This window comes from Ursus maritimus, unplaced genomic scaffold (assembly GCF_017311325.1).
Source record: "Ursus maritimus isolate PB19 unplaced genomic scaffold, ASM1731132v1 scaffold_1, whole genome shotgun sequence".
Taxonomy (NCBI): domain Eukaryota; kingdom Metazoa; phylum Chordata; class Mammalia; order Carnivora; family Ursidae; genus Ursus; species Ursus maritimus.
The window spans coordinates 87,275,702-87,297,573 of record NW_024423343.1 but is presented as its reverse complement, the minus strand read 5'-3'; positions in this window follow the sequence as shown (position 1 = coordinate 87,297,573).

Here is a 21,872-nt window from a genome sequence, read left to right as displayed (position 1 = left end):
GATGTTTTCATAAATTTTTTTTCAATAATATTAAAATAACACTGTAAGGTAGGAGTTATTAATCTTTTTCAAAAGTAGGTGAGAAAGTTGAAAAACTTGTTCAAGGCAATACCACAATCAGTACCAGATCTGTTATTCAAAGTTGGGACCATTCTGATTCCATAGTTTGTGTCTATGAATAATGAATGAATGAGTAAGTGAATGAGCAAATGCAAATGGTAATAATAATAAATGTATGCACAAATAGTTAAGGGTTCTCCAAGTCTCACTGTGAAATCTAGAGAAGGCTTGACAGAAAAGGCACTTTGAAAAGTGACCTGAAGGATGAGTTGTGGTTATTTTGACGGACAAGGAAGGAAAGAGATCTCCAAGCAGAATGAAAAACACAAGTATATGGATAGAGTGACTTAAAAAAAAAAAAAGCATGATTTATTTGAGGTACTGAAAGCACACATTTTAGTATTAAATAGACATAGCACTTGAAAGAAACAGGCATTTTGGAAGGAAATGGAAGGGAACCAGAGTATGAGGTACCTTGGATGCCATGTTTGAGGTCTTAGCAGGGAGCAGATGGACTCTTACATGATATACTCAAGAGTACATTAATGCAGGGGCTGTCTACAGAAGTGTGAGCAGGATTAAGGGGAACCAACAAGATACAATGAAGCATTCCTCAGCCAGCAACATTGGTGAGCTGTTGTCACTCATAGACCTGAAAAGGAAATGGGGAGAAAGTGATTACAATACTACAGAGAGGAATTGCCGCTTTAGGAGAGGACTCCTTTTCAGTAGAGAAATACAGTCAGCTCACCACTTGGGAAAATTAATACCCTAAACTCAGGGGCGCCTGGGTGGCACAGCGGTTAAGCGTCTGCCTTCGGCTCAGGGTGTGATCCTGGCGTTACGGGATCGAGCCCCACATCAGGCTCCTCCGCTATGCGCCTGCTTCTTCCTCTCCCACTCCCCCTGCTTGTGTTCTCCCTCTCGCTGGCTGTCTCTATCTCTGTCAGATAAATAAATAAAATCTTTAAAAAAAAAATACCCTAAACTCATTCTTCTTTCACGTGCAATATCCTGCCGTTATCCCTCGTTACCAAACCCAACCAGAAGCCAGATGGCAAGGTAGCCAATTGATGATGCAGGTATAGATTAGGTCCCCAGGGCACCCAGAGCAGGGAAAGGAAGGGTGGAGAGGAGAGCTAGATGAAAATAGGGAATATCCAGTACAGGGATAAGAAGTTTTACTGCATAGATGGTGAGGAACCATTGCAGAATTTCAGGCGGGAGAGTTACAGGATCAGATTGGAGAAAAGAGAAGGTGGCTCTGGCACCAAAAGAAGAATAAATGTAAAGAATTAGTGTAATAGTAGAGAAAGAATGGCATTTAGTGGGATTGCAAGGATCCTGTTGAGAAATTGTGAAGGTCAAAGCAATGACTGTGGACTAGGTGAGAAAAGACCCCACGTTAGAGACATGATAACAATTTACATCACAGCTAAAGCCCTGTCTCAAAAGTCTGCAGAAAGAACAACCATCAGTTTCCTGAATCGTATATTAGCTTAGATGTCTAATATGAAGAATAATTGCTTTTTAGCTTCAGTAAGACTTTGCACCTTGCCTAGACAGGATACTTGCTCTAAAATAGAAATAGTCTTGTTTACTCCTGGCCAATAATGATTTTTAATCAAGACAAAAAAGTACCTTCTCCAACTAAATGGTTGATTTGATTATTGAACAGTGAAAAGATTCCAAGTTCATTTAATTGCAGCATTTTCCCTAAGGGTAAGGAATATTAAGAATATTAACTGTTATTATCCTTTTAGCTAGCTTGCTAGCTAGATGTATAGGTAAAGATTAAAGATAATGTGCCAAGTAATGTTTATGTACCTATGTCCCTTATACAACTGAAAAATCCAGTCTTCTAAAAATTCATAGGTCAAAGATCTCTAAATGTAGCAAATCATAAATTAATCTAAAAATTACAAATTATGGTTAAAAAAATAAAAAAATAAAAAATCCAAATCATAGTTAATTTTTTTTAAGTTAGATTAGACCACAAAGCCTGATTTGTGAATTGAGAGTGATGAGTTGATCTTGGCTGAGATCACTTTCATTTCCTCTGGATTTAGCGTATAAACAATAAAAGGCATGCATGAAATCTCAGACACATGGTGCAGAGAGGAGCAAGGGATCCCCAGTGCCTCCCTTGTCCCTTATTGTCCCAAAGTGAGAAGTCTCAGAAGCCCATTTAGATCGAGAAACCTGTCTGGTGAGTGGGATCTAAAACCACAGGTTCACCATTCTAAATACTCTGTACCAGCGCCTTAAAGTGGGGAGGAACATTTTAGCACTCAGGAGTTTAACTTATATAAGATAAAATTCTTGCTTAATCACAGTTGCATATTTCTACATATTGAATCCTGACTGTACCACTAACTAACTAACTAACTAACTAACTGCATAACCTTGGGTAAGTTATACAGACTTGCTGTGCTTTGTTTGCCTAATTTATAAAGTGAGATAATAAAATTCCATCCTCTATAGATTTACTGGGAAGATTACATGAGTTAATTCATGAGAAACACTAGCTGGGCACCTGGCATGCTATAAGCATATAAAAATGTTAACTGTAGATTTATTTCTTGTTGTACCACTAAGCCTGCTAGTGATTTCTGGAGAGCAGGCTTTTTAAGAAACCAGATAAAAAAGGGGCTCACAGTGCCTGGAGGATATCAGTATCATATTTATCATCTATCGGTCTTTCATTCTATCTGTCTATCCATCTATAACTTATCATCTGTCTATTTCATAAGAAATTACTGGAAGCAGGGGCGCCTGGATGGCTCAGTCGTTAAGCGTCTGCTTTCGGCTCAGGGCGTGATCCCGGTGTTGTGGGATCGAGCCCCACATCAGGCTCCTCTACTGGGAGCCTGCTTCTTCCTCTCCCACTCCCCCTGCTTGTGTTCCCTCTCTCCTGGCTGTCTTTCTCTGTCAAATAAATAAATAAAATCTTAAAAAAAAAAAAAAGAAATTACTGGAAGTAGGAAAAAGTAAAATTGAGGACAAAAAAAAATGAACAAGAAAAAAATTGAGAAGAGAAACAGCGGATTGGGCCAAAGGGAGCTGAAGAGAAGTGGTGCTGGAGTAACAAGAATCAGATGTGGACAGCGAAGGACACGAGAGCAGAGGTGTCCGTGATGGAAGAGAGACGACCTTGGTTCACACTGAACGTTGATGCAGTGCTATTGCAATATCAAAGCATATGACAGGAATTGTTTTTGATTGATTCTGCTAAAATTTATGAGGAATCTACTATTTCTAAAGCCCTTGAGGATTGATAGACATAGGGATTTCCGCCATTAAGAAGTCTCATCAGGAAAGAAGCATTTATATCCCATGTGTTCTTTCTACAAGAATCGGAATGTGAATGTCTTACTTTGTAAACTGCTTTGTTAATTATAAAAAATGATCGTCAAGTGATGGGGCCTGTAAATATAGCCATTTATTCTCTGTAAGCCCATTTCTTCTTTAGGACAAAGGATACTGTGTCAGGTAAGCGCTACACTGCAGCCAGGGGTGCTCGGGATAAACCCTCAGTCCTCAGTGTGGTGAACTCGGGGCAAAGGGCCTCTGGCCATGAGCACTCTCCTCTGTCTGTTGCCGCATGGCCTATGCGTATCCCGTTCTGTGCACACCAAGAGGGAGATGTTGGGAAGCAAGGCTTCATTGGGGGTATTGGTGGATGCACTGACCCTTTTCCTTCATTCCAAAAGCTGAAGATACCTATTAATTGATGAAGATATGATCCTGAATGGTTACTGTTTATAAGGATCTATCCATATTTGGATGTTTTTTCAAAGTAAAAAACATTGTTGGCTAGTATCATTAGTAATCCATGCCCTATAAATTGCATGCTATACACAGTTAAATCAATTCTGGGACTAATTTTTTTTTGCCATCAGAGTAAGGCCATTGAGATGTGATTACAATTGCTGGAGATAGCATATGGCTTTTCTCCCATCTTAGAGGGAGAAAACCACACAAAGTCCACCAAAGAGTCATTAATTCCTCTTCTTCAAGGCTGTCAGCTCAGCAGTACATTTTCATAATTGATAATTGCCAACAGGTTACTTGGCAGGATCCCTATTTCTAGCATTTGTTAGGAAAAGTGGAGGATTTCCCATCTACTGTTAAATGTTATTTAACCTCTAGATGACTTCATGTAGTCTTTGATCATCGGTGGCAAACTATATTAGAATTTCTAAAGCTTTTGTTTTGATATTTGGAACTTTACATTATGGAAAGTTTTGAAATAGGTGGAAGTCTGCAAATTAAATTCCTAAAAAGTTCGAATTTACTGAGAGCTTAATTTACTCACAAATTTACTAATGAGAGATACGTATGAATGTAAAACTAGCCAGACTCCTTTACAAATATAGAATGTTCAAAAAGGAATACAAAAAACGCACGATGAGGAAGGGCTGAGAGGAGAGATTAAAAAAAAAAAAATAGTTCAGGGCTTTCTTGAAGTCCCAGCTTTAGAAAGGTAAAATTTTTAGACATGAGCACTTTTGGTTTATATTCTCAACTCTGCCAGGAGGTTGCAACTTCCTGGGGAGAAATACCTTATTTTACATTTTTCCACCTTAATATATATTATCTTTCCTTTTTTTCCACCATGTTACAGAGATTCCAATCCCTTTTAAGTTAACTCATCAGCCGACATGAACATACTCTAAGGGTTCTGACTGACCTTAACTTAGCAGAACTGAATACTGTAATAGAGAGAATAGACTCAAAGATATCTTACAATCAGAGTGCTTTACAAACTTGTATTCCAGCTTCTAATCATTCTACAGAAGACTGTCATGTAGAAAGACTCTAGAGATGTTATTAAAATATTCAAAGAGAGTCTTTAGTGACTGCAGAGCATATTTCAGGATTCTATTTTAAACTCAAAATTCTTGAAAGGAAAATCTGAATTATGTATTATTATTTGACATGGCAGTGGTCACCTTTTTATCTCTCACGAGGGCCTTTGAATTATCTTGTATTTTTAAGATGACGCTGAAGGGTTATGCGCATGCTGTAGAGCGAGGCAGGTGTCCTTCCCTGTGGTCTGGGTGGGAATATTAGATGCTCCTTAACGTGAGCACAAGGTCTTCCTGGAGAGCTGTAGCTTTGTGGGGTCCTCGTTGCACAGTGGGCATCTTAATGTCACAGAGAAGGGTAGAGGCTGCCATTTCTGTAAAAGGACAAGTACTACAAGGCAAACAACTTTGTCCCACTCCCATCATGCACAAAGTCCTATTTGACCTTAACAAAGTAGAAGAGAACACTGAGGAAGGAAATTAGACTCAAAGATACTTTATTATCAGAGCTGTTTTTCAGGATTGTTATTCCAGTTCATAATCATTTTACAGAATGTCATCATCCTGAAAGACTCTGGAGATGCTATTAAAATATTCCAAGAAAGATTTTAGTGACTGTGCATGGCATATTTCAAGATTCTCTCCACTGTATAATGATGTAGAGGATATCTTGTAAATGTCTTAAAATAGGCATTTTTTTTCCATTGGAAATCTAATGAATAATTTTCATCATAATTTAAAGAGAAATTAGAAAAAGGAAATAATTTAAAGCCTGCTTAATTCACCCTCATTTCTGATAATAAGCCCTTCTCTACTGGGCCCTGCCTCTGCCCTTCCTTTTTAAAAGATATTTAGCACGTGTTCCTTCTTATTGGGCAGCATAATTGGAGTTGTTAGTTAAGTCATAAGGAAAAAAAAAATGAGGTCACGATTCTTACAGACCATTTACTTACTGCTTCAGGAGGTTAGAGTTGAAGGGGCCTTAAGAAACAGGAGGGCATCCTGGCAATTGCTTAGATAGTTTTGAACTGGTGTCTACTTTCTTCCTCATATTATGTGACTATATCTGGAGAGTGGGAAAATGAAACAAAACGACAGAAGCAGTTTCATAGACAAAGGACATGTGGGTACAGGCAAGGAGCGGTTGCTCCAGGGCACTCTATCAGAACTCTGGGACATGTCTGATATGTTCCAAAGTCCTTTGCTTCTATCTGAGCACAAAGATTGCTCACCAACACTAGAAAAAAAAATAGTGGGAAGATTCCCCTAAAGAGCTAGATAAGCCCTTAAAGAAATGACAACCTTGCAGCTCAGATGCTATGGTCTAGCTATGGGGTTAGGGATGTTTTCAGGAAGTCAGACTACTATTTTCCCTATAAAGCCACATAGTTGTAGTGAGGCCCAAGTTTGTCCAAGGTATAATATCTCCAAAGAGTATTCCAAGCAAACAAGAAGGAATCATAAATATATGTGCACTGAATGGAGAACCTCATGTCAGCCTTGTAGAATTAGGGAGTCATTGGGCTGAGGCCAGGATAGTTGGAAAAGAATTAGAAGACTTTTCATATGCATAGTGTATTCCACAGAAGAGAAATCTAGGAAAGATTCTGCTACAACATATTTCTCAAATCTGAGTCAAGCCTGTTTAGGGTAAGCAATGCATAAGGTGAAATATGTTTCCTTTGGCAATATAAAAATTTGGAAAGACTTAAGTTCACATGTTGATTCTAGTACTTTGTAAGTGAGAACACCTCAAACATGTTAATTAACCACTCCTACTGTGAAATTCTTCATCTGTGAAATAAGATTAGTTAAAATTATTTCTCTACTTGACACCAAGATTTCTCCTAAAGAATGAATGTCTTTATTTAGCAACAGACTCTAATTGGGGTAGACATAGTGAACCTTGAAGTACATGAGTTTGTAAGAGGCAAGGAAAGTGCCAGTCCATACACTCTGGTAAGCTGGCAAAAATTGCCAGGGAAGTTTATTTGTACAGCAAGGAAGTATAATGTTTTATTTTAAATCATCTGCTATATAGTCTTGCAATGAAGTGCTTGTCTCCATTACGCCTTGAATCTCTTCTGTGTAAGAGTCTACAGAAAACTCTTTATCTCCTATGAATGGCAATTTGAGGGGGAGGAGGCCATAGAATCAAGTGAAAACTGGATTTTAAGGGGAATTCAATGCTGCAAGAATTAGAAATGTTGGACAAGGTGCTGAACCTTCCATGTGAATAGGATGGGGTTTGAAGTGATTATAGGAGATCTTAAAGGATGGGGTGACTTGCTGATATCTTCATAAACTAGCTGATATGGTTGTGAGAATAAAAAAATTAGATTAAATTAGATAAGGTAAGTGTGTTATTTCACCAACTTAGTCACCCATACCTTTCTTATCAATCTGTTGCTGCTTCTCTTTTTTTCACTCTGCCTGGATTTCTATGCCTTTGTGTTTACCATGGCCACACAAGACTTCAGTTTATGATACTCCCTGGATCTGAACTCACTGATAATATTCTACTATGAAACTCTCCCAGCACTTAAAATGGGGATAATAATACTTTTTTTCTGAAAGATGTGAAGATTCACTAAAATAACATATGGGAAGGGGACAGTTTATAGAATTCAAAGTGCTGTAAAAATAGTTTCCATAGTTAAACAGCAACTCACAACTGCTCTAATAAGAATAGAATAAAACAGAAGAGAGAATAGAGGCTCTTCTCCAAACAAATACCTCCTGCTCTGGACAACAGAACTGGAAAGAACCTTAGTGATTCCCGCACTTCCTGATGGGACGCTCGGTTTAACTGTGTATCAGAACCAGAGTTCAGTTCTCTTGATTGCCAGTTGTCTTTTCTGTGGGCCTCTGTGCAGAATTTCCCGGGGACCCCAGGAAATTAGTATGATAACAGAAAGTCCTGGCCTTTCCACCGCTTCATAGCAGGCATCTTTTAAACCCAACTTTTGACTGAGTAGTTACCTGTACATAGAGATGGATGCCAGGCATTTAGAACAAGTACTTGGATTGGCTGATCTATTTTCATTTGGTTGCCATGGTTGGACTTGAACTATTTCAGGACTTACTGAATGTGAATAATGGCTAGATTGTTCTAATTTCTTTATGTGAAAATTTGGCAGCATTGATTTAGGATGGGTTGAGACTGGGGAGGGAGTAAGGCCTGCCTTTCTCCGGATTTTTCCCTGCCATCACATTTAACTCAGTTCCTCCTCATTCTGGTCAATGACAACAACACGCAGCTCTGATATCCTTTTATATACATGCTGACAGCTCTGATGTTTCCACTCTGTCTTCCTACAGCCTCCAGGCAGAGCACACACAGTTCTCTTAACCTTCCCACATAGATTTTATTTTGTAAATTCTCTACCATCTTGTGACTTCCTTCAAAGCTTCCCATCTGTTTTCCTTTGAAGAAAGCCCATATAGAAAATCAAAAGGGCCAACAGAAATAAAAGTGCAAATATATTTTATTTTGCTTTTTCTATCTACTTCATTTTCCTTGTTTGTTCATTATCAGGAAGAGTGTACAAAAAGGCAATAAGCTTTTAAAAGAGTAATTGGCTCTGGTCCACATAACACCATGCCTAAGCCAAGTGCTTCTTTCTGAAAACATTACAAGCTAGATTTGGGGCTAAAGTGAAATCAATGTCTGAGTACAAAAGACAAAAAACAGAAACAAAACAAAGTTCGCTTTTAATTCCATTAGTGAAGAGTTTATTAGATTGGATATTCGATCTACTCTGGATGATTAGACATGAACAGGAATGGGGGTGACATTTTTTCAAGACTTTCTCTCAGGAAAATACAAGATAACCCTAAATAATGCTTTGCCCAGGTATCCCTGGAAGGCTGAATAAATTTTGAGGCCACTCGGGATTTTACCTCATATCAAATCTTGCCTGCAATCCTACTTTGAGGTTGAACCTTGCACAATGGAAAGATTTTATTTATAAAATACACACACACATACACACACAGGTCCGCATACATATATATCCATTTTCACGATGTTGGTTTCTGAGGTTGAGGTGTTGGTTGTTTCTGCCATTTCTCTTCTCCTCCATTTTTTTTTAAATTAAGAATACTAAGAACATCTCCTGTGTCCAGATATTATGTTGATGGGATTTGTCCAATGCCAGCTTTCCTAACAAAAGTAGGGTAAAATAGAAAATAATGTGTTTTTGACAAAGCCAGTATTTTTAATGTTTTGATTTATCCAAAGTTGGTATTTCTACAGTTCATGTTCTTCACCAGAAATTTTAGAATCTCTCAGAATAGGAATTTTTTTTCATTTCTTTTTTCCAAGAGTGCATACAGGTGGCAAATGGCAAGCAAAATCTTTGATTTTGATTATAATTATAATTGCTAAGGTACTGTCAAGAAATAGGTTCATGTAAAATAATTTGTAATTTAGTTTGAGTCGGTATGATGTATAAGCACCTTACTTATTAGTCAGTAGCTTACTGATTTAGAAGAAAATTAAAAATCAATTTGAAAACTGATTTATAGAAAAGAACTCCTTCCTCTGTGTCACCCGTCCTCAGTAATGCAGAGAAGTAAAAACTTAATAATCACGTGGTGTGCCACGTAGCTACACATAAATCTAGAAGATCCCTCCTCCCTCAAATTTGGTACCGATAAAGCTTTTAAATAATCTTTGTTAAAGTGATGTTTAATTTTAGGTGTCAACTTGACTGGGCCATGAGGTGCCCAGATATTTGGTTAAACATTATTTCTGGTTTGTCTGTGAGGGTTTTTCTGGATGAAGTTAAAGTTCATCAGTCAACGAGTAGAGAAGAATGTCCTCTCCAATGTGGGTGGGCTTCATTCAATCCGTTGAAGGTCTGAATAGACAAAAAGACTGAATAAGGAAGAATTCTTTCTTTCTGCCTCTCTTTGTGCTAGGATATTTGTCTTCTGCCTTTAGACTTAGACTGAAACTTAGACCATCAAATGACCTGGTTCTCAGATCAAACTCATTTTGGAACTATATCATCAGATCTACTGGGTCTGTATTTTTTAGTTTTCATAACTTTATGAGCCAATTCCTAAAAATAAATTTATTTGTTTACATATATGCTACTATATATTATTCCATGTACATTTATCATATATATGTATATATATATGTGTATGTATATATGTACATATATATATATGTATACACACACGCATACATAAAAAAGTTAAATGTATTAAGGTTCTCCAGAAACAGAACAAATACTATATTATATTGTATTGTATTATATTATAATATATTAGATTTATTATATTATATTATATTACCTGGAGAACCCCATATTGGGGAAGGTCATCAGAAAGACATGACCACTGATTGACCCTGTGGGTTGGACCTGGTCACTCAGAGGCTCTTCATTTCCTCCCGTTTTGGGAATGTGGGTTCTGCTTGCCTTTACCACTGTCAGAAGCTTCTTCAAGGACATGACCTTGAAATAGTTATATGGTGTTGAGAACACCTGCACAGTATACATGACTAAATTTGGTTAAGGCCTCTTTACACATTTTCAAGATTTGGTGGGTGGGTGCAGGGACCCATTTGTCCTGCCGCTGGTCATGACAAGCCTCGTATGCAAGTTTCCTCTGGTATTACAACTGCCACCAGCAACCTGGAGTGGCCTGCCTCTTCCTTTAGTCTCTCTCTGCTCTCTGAGCACAGGAGCCGTTTCAGATGATGCCCGGAAACCCCCTAGAGGGTTACAAACCAACTCCCTGACTAATACGTTTAACTTATTTAAAATGCTATCCAATAGCAAAAATACGAAAAAGAAAACCAAACTTGTGTTATTTTTCAATGTAATACAATGTTTTTCTCACCTTTATACTTCCAAATTCTGAGTGTATAAAATGAGCCCAGGCTATAGTGCAGTAAATGTACCCTTTTATACGATCTCTCCACAGCACGCCCTGAATACCAGTGCCTGAAATTCCACTAATACGAAGGAATGATCTACTTCTTTATCAGAGATGAAGTTTGAAGGGTAAATACTTTGGATGAGGGTGTATATTGCCTTCAATTTATGTGAAAGTGAATGGGTGGTATTAGATCCCTTTGAATGTTTGTTTCCTAAAGAAGGGACGGTTTGGAGAAGGAAAAATAGCTGAAGAGGGTCACAGAAGGAGAAAGAGGTGATTGCATGCCCTAGGGTCTCTTTCTGCCGATTTCACATTTGTATAAAGTCCATTGTAATAAAGACCACTCTCCCAAAGCTGACTGGGCACATCTCCGCTCTGCTCTGACCCTTAGGAATAATACTTGGGATAAGAAGTTGCCTTCTTTTAGGATTTAATCTATTCTCTAACTAGAACTGTGTGAAACTATAAACTACTAAACAGATGCCAGCTTGCCATCTAGGGCAGCCTGACCCACTATATAAATTCTAAAGAGAATGAAGAGAGAAAGGATTCTTTTTCTATTTGGGCTTATTGTAAGCATAAGTACTAGAATATTCTTCCGATAACAGGTAGAGTCATGTCTCGATTGTTTATTCATCAGGATCAACTTGACTGCTTTCTGAAGATCACTGTGACACAGTAAATGTTAGAAAAGATCAGGCAAATTTTCAAAAAGAAATGGATTAAAGCCTGAGCTTTTGTCAGTCACTGAAAAGGAAAAATAAAATCCATGTATCTATTTTTAATTTGTACAAAATGCCAACTTCAATTTCATGCCAAATTGAGTGTCATTACAGGATTAAATAGTTTGGCTACTAATTTTTGACAACATAGACATAATATTTTTAAATTATCTTTTTGGCTATCGCCAAACATTAGGTTATCACAAGTTAAGTTTGAACTTAACATGCTGTCTTCTCCTTCTATTATCTAATCATTTCTAAAATTATCCAGAATGAAGAGAACAACTTACTTTCTCAGTCATCTGCCTTCTAGCTTGCATTAATAGGAATGTATTAATGGTTCAATTTTCCAGTTTAAGTTTTTAGAAAAGTCTTCGAATTACCCCCCAAATCGGAACTTTTCGTGGTTTTTTTTTTAATAAACTTTCACCTCATAGTTGCTTTATTTACATATCTGCTTATAATTACTGAAACATGTGTTCTAGTTACTGTGTTAAGATCTGCAGAGGCAAGGGTGAACAATATATACACTCAACCCTCAATGGTCTTGCAGTCTTTGGATAGGTGACATTTAAGAGGATTGCAAACCATCCTACCACTCTAACTGCTACAAAAAAGCATGCATGGGCTCTTGCTAGAAGAAAGTCTAGAAATTCAGAGGGAGAGGACTGAAATTCAGCCTTCAGGTCTGAAGAAACATGTTAAGGTGAAATGATGTGAGTGAAGGCTTCATCGTAAAGTATGACTGGGAATAATGGCAGCAGATTGGTTGGAAGAATATTGCAGTGGCACCATTGACCAGCAATAGGATGGTTCATACCACCGTGATGTGTAAGCTAAAGAAAATAAAATTAAATTGAGGTGGTTTAGGTAATATATTCAGTAAATTTCAATTAATTTGTTCAAGAAGAATGTATTCTTAATTAACTTGTATAATCACAGATAATTTAAATTCAGACTCTGGGTTTCCTAGCATTTATTAGGATAAAGTATGCTATGTTATTCAGAGACATTTTCATAATAAAATGGGGGATATAATAGGAATACTCACTCAGAAGTCTAATAATACCTGATCATCAGAAGTAACTTCAAAAAAGTGTAAATTTGCTATGTTTTCCCTAATCTACTGGGCTCTTTGAGGTAGGAACTCTGAATGACCAGCAGATACATCTGATTCTCCTTTGTCTCTGTCTTGTTAGACCACTTATGTTGAAATATTTCCATTAAATATATTTTTGATCTCAAACAGTTAAAACCCCAGGTAAAAAAGTTCATCTGTGGGGGAATAAGGTTTAATCTATTTTTAAAGTATCACTATGCTGTTCAAACAAAATGATATTAATTATAAATAATTTAAGTAATGTACCAAAATACAAAGAAAATGTTAGGAAAATAACTCACCTAATAAAAATTATTTCACATACATATGTTTGTATATATAGATGAGGAGAGCCATGAGAGTAAGAATGAGAGTAAGGGAACTTCAGGACATACTTTTAATTCCAAATCATATTATCTTTTTTTTTTTAAAGATTTTATTTATTTGGCAGAGATAGAGACAGCCAGCGAGAGAGGGAACACGAGCAGGGGGAGTGGGAGAGGAAGAAGCAGGCTCATAGCGGAGGAGCCTGATGTGGGGCTCGATCCCATAACGCCGGGATGACGCCCTGAGCCGAAGGCAGACGCTTAACCGCTGTGCCACCCAGGCACCCCCCAAATCATATTATCTTAATTAAAATGTATTAATTTAACATTTTCCCAAAGTTACTAAGAGAAAGAAACAAATTTAAGTGACTCTAGAAACATTACTGAACCTTTAATAATTAACCCTTCATCCTAGGAAAAAACAACTCAGATAGCTGTCCTTCAGCAGGTGAAGGGTTAAACAAATGTAGCTCATCCTTACCCTGGAATGTCCAACACTAAAAATTAATGAATTCCTGACACAGAGAACAACCTGGAAGGATCTCCGGATTCTTCTCTGAGTGGAAAACAAAAACAAAAACAAAAACAAAAACAAAACCTTCTCAAAAGATCACATGCTGCATGATTCCATATATACAGTATTTTTGAAGTGGCAAAATTATAGAAATGGTGAACAGATTAGTGGTTGCTAGGGGTTACGTAAGCGGTGGAGTGGAAGGGGCGTGGATGTGGCTCTGAAAGGCCTACACTGAATGACGGTGGTGAAAACAGACTGTATCTCAACTTTATCAATGTCATTAGCTTGCTTGTGAAATCATGCTATAGTCTTCCAAGATGTTACCTTTGGGGAGACAGGGGAAGGGCACACCAGATCTGCTTGTATTATTTCTTACAACTGCAATCTACAATTCTTTCAAAATTGGAAGCTTAATTAAAAAAGAAAAAAACAGAGTTGATGAGAAAAAAGAGGTTTGAGACACAGCACTGAAAAACTCAGTAATCCTAAAAAAATAGGAACCTAATTAAAATATTAACTGTTTTTTACATGTTAAGTGGTCAAAAAATGCATAAAGAGTACAATAAATATGACATTTTGTCTTGAAAAAGAGAGCCTCAAAGCCTAAAGAATTTCATGCCTAATCAACCACAGGGAAAGGCTTTATTATATGGGTTCCTACGGTTTTATGTTTTCAAAAATATCACAAAGTTCTGATGAGCTTTTATGAGACGAAAAATAAGAATCAGGTTTTCTTTGGAGAGTCTTAGCAACTATGATTATTTTTTGATAGGCCATAGGAATAATGAACAGCATAATAGAAAGCCACTAGGAAGAAATTTCAGAACTTAGATAATCTTGTCGTTTATTCAAGGGACTTGGTCAGTCATAATGTAAAGAAAAATAACTTACATTTTTTAGTACTAGGCTCTCACATGTTAAGAATAAAGATAATTTGGGTTAGAAATTTTTTTTTTCCTACAAACTAACTTTGTAAAGGCATGGAAAAAAATAGGGAAATGTAAGCATCTTAACTTCATTTTAAGCTGATCTTTGTAAAATGGAATTCTTCCAAAGTAAGCATTTATAGTACCATTTTGAGTAAAATGTAATATTGAAATCTGTATGAATGTGCATTAATTTAATCCATGTGTGCCTATGTTTAGCAACCAACTAGAGAATTAATATCTATCCCTTCCATAGTGATAGAGACTCAAATTCTTCACAACACTGTAAACCCTTCTTAACTAAATCATGGTTATGATAATAAATTCACATCTTGAAGGGTTTAAACACAAGAGAATAAAGAACTTAATAATGAAAGTTAATGGGTTACAATCCATTTAAACTGTATATTCAGAAAGACTATGTTTCATTGGGGAGTTTTTGCCAGCTTAATAAATGAGAATCTTCTGTCCTGCATGTAAGAAATAAGCCTGGTTAACCACACAAGCAAGGTCAGCTCACTGATCAAAACACTGCCAGAGAAGACAGCAGGTGTTTGAAGGGCACTTTATCTCCAAACCTGGACCATGACCTTGATACAGGGACATTTTTTTTCCTTTATTATAAAATAGCCATTTACAGTGATTTTGTTTTTGAATTAATCATTGGAGGAAAAAAGTAACTTTCCACAGTGTAAGATAAAAAAAAAAATCTATAAGGGTAAAACTTTAAGTTATTCCCTCCTCTATTTCTTGTTTGTGGGGCTCAAAGACAGAAGCCACCATAATGAAGGAATTACAATGTTTCATGGAACAGAGGATATAGTGCTCTGCTATGAAGAGTCAGTCAGGCTGGTTTTTGGAGTTAAGCCATATAACCCCCAAGAGATCTTTGTTCCATAGGCAGATCCATTACCATATTGCTCTGAATATTTATTAACTAACCTGAACTAACTGACCTGCCACTCTGAAACAGGTGCCCAGCTCTGCCCTGGTGTGTGTCTAAAGATGCACATGGGAGAGGATTCGAAATTAATATTGTGAGTTAGAAATATATAAACTGGGCAAGTGGACAAGGTTTTGCTCAAGGGGTGGAACTGGAGGGAGAGAACATGACTCCCTGAAAGAAAATAGCCATGAGTGAAGTGGAAGCCTGGGAGATGGGGCCAAACTTTGTATCAGGCCCTACAAGCAGAGAGAGCAGCAGGGACACGGTAAGGTGTGAGACTGTATGTGGCCACTTAGGACACACACACACACACACACACACCCTACCTTTTCCCAGTCTTCTTCCTGAGTTTGTGTACTTGAGAAAGGCAGAGCTGTGATATACAGGAAAGACTGTGTCATTACATTCCAGTTTTAGAAAAACTGGTTATAAATAGAAAAAAAAAACTGGTTATAAATGTGAAGGAGGAAAAAAAACAGTATTCAGAAAACCTGCCATGGCAGAGGTAGTGATGATAGCAAAGAAGATAGCAAAGATAGCAAAGATATGTGTAGATGGTACAAATCAAAAAATTCAGGGAAGTTAAGAAGTATAACTTTATTTTTCTACTGCTCAATTTGATTTGTTTTACATTTTCATTCAGGTGGACCACAAGATATTGAATAAAAATTTTTCAGAGGCCTTCTCAATCCACAAATTGGTACCCAAGGAGCCTTATAGAGGGCCAAAGAGTAGGAGGACCCTCTTGTCATTTCTTCACTCAGGAAAGATGTCCATCATCCCGTCTGGTCATTGGCCAACAGACCATGTAGATAAATGCCAAGTCATTCCTTATTGTTCTTCAATCAGGTCTTTTGTTCTAAGTGACACATTCATGACATACATGGGGTCATGGGAATTATCTTGCCGTGCTCTGCTTCCTTGGGCAGACAGACATTTCAGTGAGGCTCTCTCAGCCTCATTAGTTGAGATCTATGTCTCGGGCAGTAAGAGGAACCTGAAATGCTCCTGGAGGACTTCCTCATTCCCAAGTTTCTTCCAGGATTTCCCAGTTCAGGTCCCTTCTCTGCAGGACACATTGGGATCTTAAAGCATCTCATTTTTCTACCTCCTCTCCTTTCTCCTCCAACATGGGGCTGGCTTTTCTACATGGACCACTTCAGCAAATAGAAATTGATGAAACTGGGTCTTTTGAGGCCATTATAGTACCAGAGATAATAGAAGCCTAACCAATAATAGATTTGCTAATTTATAATTATAATAATTTTTAATTTCCTAATAGTTCCCTAATTTATAAGCCTGGTGTCTCCTCAGTTTAAGGAGGAGAAAAGTAGGACCAAGCCTTGTGGAGATAAAAATATCAGAATATAATTATTTTTCCCTGCCTTCTAATCTGTCAAATCCTCTCCCCTAGGGAAAAGAGTCTAGAAAGGTCTAAATACTTTAATTTGGGGAAAATGGGTGAGTGGAGAAGAAAAGAAGTTATAGTTAGTATAGAAGTTATGTGACTAATATAACAAAATAAAAATTATTAAAAAAAGAAGTTATAGAAGAAAGAGATAGATAGATAGGTAGGTAGGTAGATAGATGAGGGACAGATTAATTACTCTGCCGTGTAAGTGAAACCCCCAGCTGATCCTGTTGATGGACACTCAGAAAGGTGAACTATGAAATCCTGTGAATGCTCTAATGGTGTACTGCTGGATAAAGCTAACATGCAGAGATTACATTCCTTTTTACCCATTATTTAGGATCTTGCAGTGATAGTCTCGGCATCCTTACAACTCCGTAAATGCTGATCTTTGAGAATTTTCTGTGGTAGCAACATTGAAATGCTATTTAGCACTGGACCAAGTGGGTCAGAAATCCTAAAATGTGAGAGAAACATGACTTTCTTATTAATAACAGTGTTAAATAAAGTTAGTCCATATGTGACAAAGGACTATGGAACATGAAATAAATGTGGGTCAAAGGCATATAAAGATTTCATTCGTGTACAGTTTTCCTTTTTAGATAATCTTTCAAACAAACATAAGATGGCCAACATTAAAGAAAGTCACTTACTGAAATTAAAAGTAAATAGCTGTATATTATCTCAGTAAGTGTTTTTACTTGAGATTGATAAAAACTTGTGCATAGGACCTCTATTAAAACTAGATACACAGTTGTGGTTGGGTGCAGGTAGTTGGGTTTTACTTGCTTACTAACTTGCTTAGCTGTAACAGGTAATGTTAGAAAAATACTTCAATCCCTGTTTGAAAGGCTGTTTCCCACTGCACCATCTAAGAGGGAGTAAAATTGGTAGGAAACAAGGTAAAAATACTATGAACATCATAGTTACAATAGTGTCAATGATCATGTGTCGAGTTTTATTCATTCCACGACCCATTTACTTTCTGTGACAGCGCCGTAAGGGTGCGCTCTTATTATGTTCATTCATAGGTAAGGACACTGAGACCCCGAGAGCTTGGGTAGCTTGCCCAAGAAAGTGGGCAAGTCAGGATTTACAACCAGGCAGCCTGGCAGTAGAGTGCGGAACGTACCTTCCTTGCTCTACATCCCAGAAGGTTCATTTCACTTAGACCCCATAAAACAAGAGGTAATTAGCCAAAGCACAGAGGCAGCAAGGCTTCAAAACAGGGTTTCAGTGTAAGGACAAAGGCAAATGTTGCTTGAATAAGTTCTTGTATGCTTATTTGGGCTGATAAAAATGTTAATTTGTTCAACTGGTTAAAGGATTCGCGTGCGAGGATATGCTAGTTAGGTGTACAGAGTTGGCTTACCCTTTCTCTTCAGGCCCTGTCTAAGGCGTTTTCCTTCTTAGCGACAGTGGCCGCACTGTACTGAGTACCTGAGACCACACGGAAATTTGAGGTGCAAGGGAGTAAGGAGGGTCTTCAGGGAAAAGCAAAAGTACACGGTTAAGTTAACTTTCCTAAATAAACCCACAGACCCTATTATCTCATGACACACATTTTCCAGAAAATGTGGTGTAGGGTAGAGGGAAAAACGTGGAGTCAGGCAGACCGGAATGCGTACTTGTTTGTGCGATTACCTTGGGAACGTTAACTGGCTTCTCTGCTTAGTTCCATAACTGTAAAGTGCAAATAAAGCCGCCTGAGCAGGGTGCTGTGCAGATTAAGGGACATGACGTGTCAGTCCACCTTGAACCCGGATCCCTGTTTGAGCAGGAGCATTGTAATGGTAACTAGGAAAATGGAATTTCTATCACCGAACCTCTGAAGTCAGCCAACTATATATGTGTTGAGCGTGAAAAGTTTTGTCTAGACTCTCATTCCTGAGTTGCAGGATACGATGCCCTCTGTGGCCAAGCTGCCTGAGGTTGAGTCCCACGTCTGTCACTCACCAGGGGGTTGCTTACTGGGCAAGTTGCTTCATGCTCTTCTGTCCTAGTTTACCCTTCTGTAAAATATACACAGTAATACTATCCTCATTGGTTGTTATGAAGATGAAGTAAGTTACTATTTATAAATACCTTCGAACAGTGACTTACACATAATTACCACCATGGAAGTGTTTGTTCAATAAATACCGTTACAATGTATTTCTGACTTAAACTCTAAGAATGGATTAGACTGGATGATTTTTTTAGTCACATACATTTCTGATATTCTTTGATTTTTGATCCAAATAGACAGTTGTTCCATATCTTATAGAGGTAATCAGAGGTATAAACTTTTGGATATTTAGTAAATACTATTTTAAAAGCCTGATTAATTCAGCTGCACAATGTTGGTCTGAAGCTACCTTTTTTAAGAGCCCACAATATCTGCATTTTTAAAAATTGAAACCGTGGTGTCTATTGTGTATTTCAGGTGAAATAAGGCAAGTGAAATTTGAATTCATTATATATTCCCCAAAACGTTTGACTTCATATATCCCCCTTTTAAGAATTTGAGTTCATGCAGAAGAAAGGAAGAGTCCTGAGCAAAAGCGCAGTCACCTTGATGCCAAGGATTGTGATTATTAACAGCAAAATAACAGATTATCCTTACGGAAACAGGTGATCAGTACTCGGAGTCAGCAATTTCCTCCGGTCCTCAGGAGTTCGGCCGTATTAATCTGCAGTCTGTTGCCAACCAATCAAATTGCTCCCCAAATATGAACTCCATTCTCCATGCTGGATTCAAAGTGTTCCAGACTTATTTCTGATCCCAGTGTATGATTAGATGCTGACTGAGTGAGTGTCTCAGACAAGTGATGAGACACCTTGTCAAGGTTATAGTCAGTAACTCGGACACTCCATCTCATACAATTTAGAGTTGGAAGGTGGTGGCTGCATTTATTTCTGTTAAGTGAGCATTGGAGATAAATGGCAGGCTTCATTTTCCAGCTTAACACTTTTGTGCGGGTGAATAATGGATAGCTAAAAGCAATGACGATACCTTAACAAAAGAAGAATGGGAACTGGGATTTAGTTTCCTCCATCTGTCTAAAATAATATCCCCTATCTTCTAGGTACTAGTGTCATCTCAATGGTGCCCCCATTCGTTAAACTTATTTTCGGCAAAACCTAAACATATGAGAATCAACTGAGGGATTATTAAGTATGATTTCTGTGGAGTGCAGACCATGCCGTATAAACTCCTGATATATTTTGTCAGAAGGTTACATCCAGTCCAAGAGTAAATTTTAAGACTGAATTTTAAAGAATATAGTTATGAATGAAAGTTTGAAACGGATGTTTTCCAGATGAAACTAGAAGTTGGAGTCCAAAAATAATATAATGTGATGGGAATATAGTTAAGCTTCAGAAATCATAGACCGTGCCTGGTTTCTGTGGAAGCCAGAAGCAAATATCATGAAAAGCACTTCAGATACATATGCCATCAAGAGAGGGGAAGGCCCTTTCTAGCTTCCTACAAAATGTCAGGTATTGACTTTCAAAACTTTGATAGACATATAAAACCTTTTATCCCTGCCTGCTCTGCAGTGGTGATTCTGTTGATTTGTGCTGAAGGAAAGGACATGGAGGGTTAAATGTGATTCACCCATAGATTTAGAGCTCAATAAAATATGAGTTTTTAAACTACTTGCCCCCCTTGGCCATTCCTGCTTCTTGGTTTAGCTATTAATCTAATTATCCCAGTCAGGCTAAATTCCCTAGCTGCTAAAGTTTGTTAGAAGCCACAGCAAGGGAAAGGTTAGTGGTACCCATCCCTTGATTGCTGAATGCCTGGGGTCCTTCTCTACGCCAGGATGATGCATTGTTCCTGTGCTTGCATTGCCATAATCCCACTGTTCTATAAGCCAGTATATAATTTTACAATCCTTCTCATTATTAGCACATTTCAATAAAGTTCAAATTTGTATAGCCTCAAAGCCATTAGCACTTTTGTAGCACATTCTGGGTGGCACATTGCTCATTCAGAAAAATGTCTGTAGAGGAACACTCTTCTGATATATTGCACTCCTTGGTTCATCATTTAAAACTTGAGACATCCACCAGCATATACATCTTATTTAAAGTGTCAAAAGAGGGCAAAAAAATTGCACTGACTTAAGAAGCCTTGTTACTTAAACTTCAGGGATCACTGCATCCATTTTCTCTCTTCAATGTTAACCATTTTTTCCCTTTCTCTCCATTCACTTTTAAATGAGAGTCAAAGGAGGGAGAGAATGGGTAAGCACTTTTTAAAGAACAATGTTTAAACCCAAATTTTTAGGAAAAATATAAAATTATTATTTGTCCAGGTTTAAATGAGGCAACATAGAAATATCTATATTCTTAGGAGCATTTTCTTTGCGGTTAACATTTTTGCAAAATATTGTTATTTTTGCAAAATATTGTTATATGCGGGTGGGTGAGGCTTAAAAAACAATTGAAATTTCTCGCTTTTGTAGAGAAACTCAAGAAAACTATTAAAGTCTGTAGGGAGGTTCTTGGGGTTTAAAAATCACAGCATTGATCTTTTTTTGTCACTCTTTAGGAATTTGTTATGGGATAAATCATAAAGAACATGACTACCATTTGGGCGAGTAGAGGCTCAGTATCATTGCTTACTTTTTATGCTCTTATGTGTGGTTCCGATCGAATGAACGGTCCTCTCCTAATTGTGAGGGAGTGCCCTTTTCTGAATGACTCTCTTTTAACTTATTTTGATAGTGGAATTGTCACCACTTGAGATTTATTCTTTCAGTGGTTCTCTAACTCTGCTGGACTCTGATTCCCCAGAGAAGCTTTTTAACAACAAAGATGCCCAAAGCCCACACGCAGAAGAGTCTGTTTGCAAGTAGTTGGGATAAAGCATTGATTTCTGCAGTTTTATCCACTTCTTACTTGATTCTGAGAGATTTAGTTTGGGAAACACTGAGTTCAAGTGATTCTTCAGTGGATTCATGTAAAATAGAGATGCCCCCAGGAGATAAGATATTATCATACATTAATGTCCTAGACTGAAGTTTTGTTTTGTTTTTCTAATTTGTTTCTGCCCCATAGGATGACCCTCCTTGAACATCATCAGTGTTGTGCTGACAAAGTGGGAAGGAGGGGCAGTAGGTTAGGGGATTGGATAAAAAAAGCCTTGATTTATAGCATTTGCCTATTTC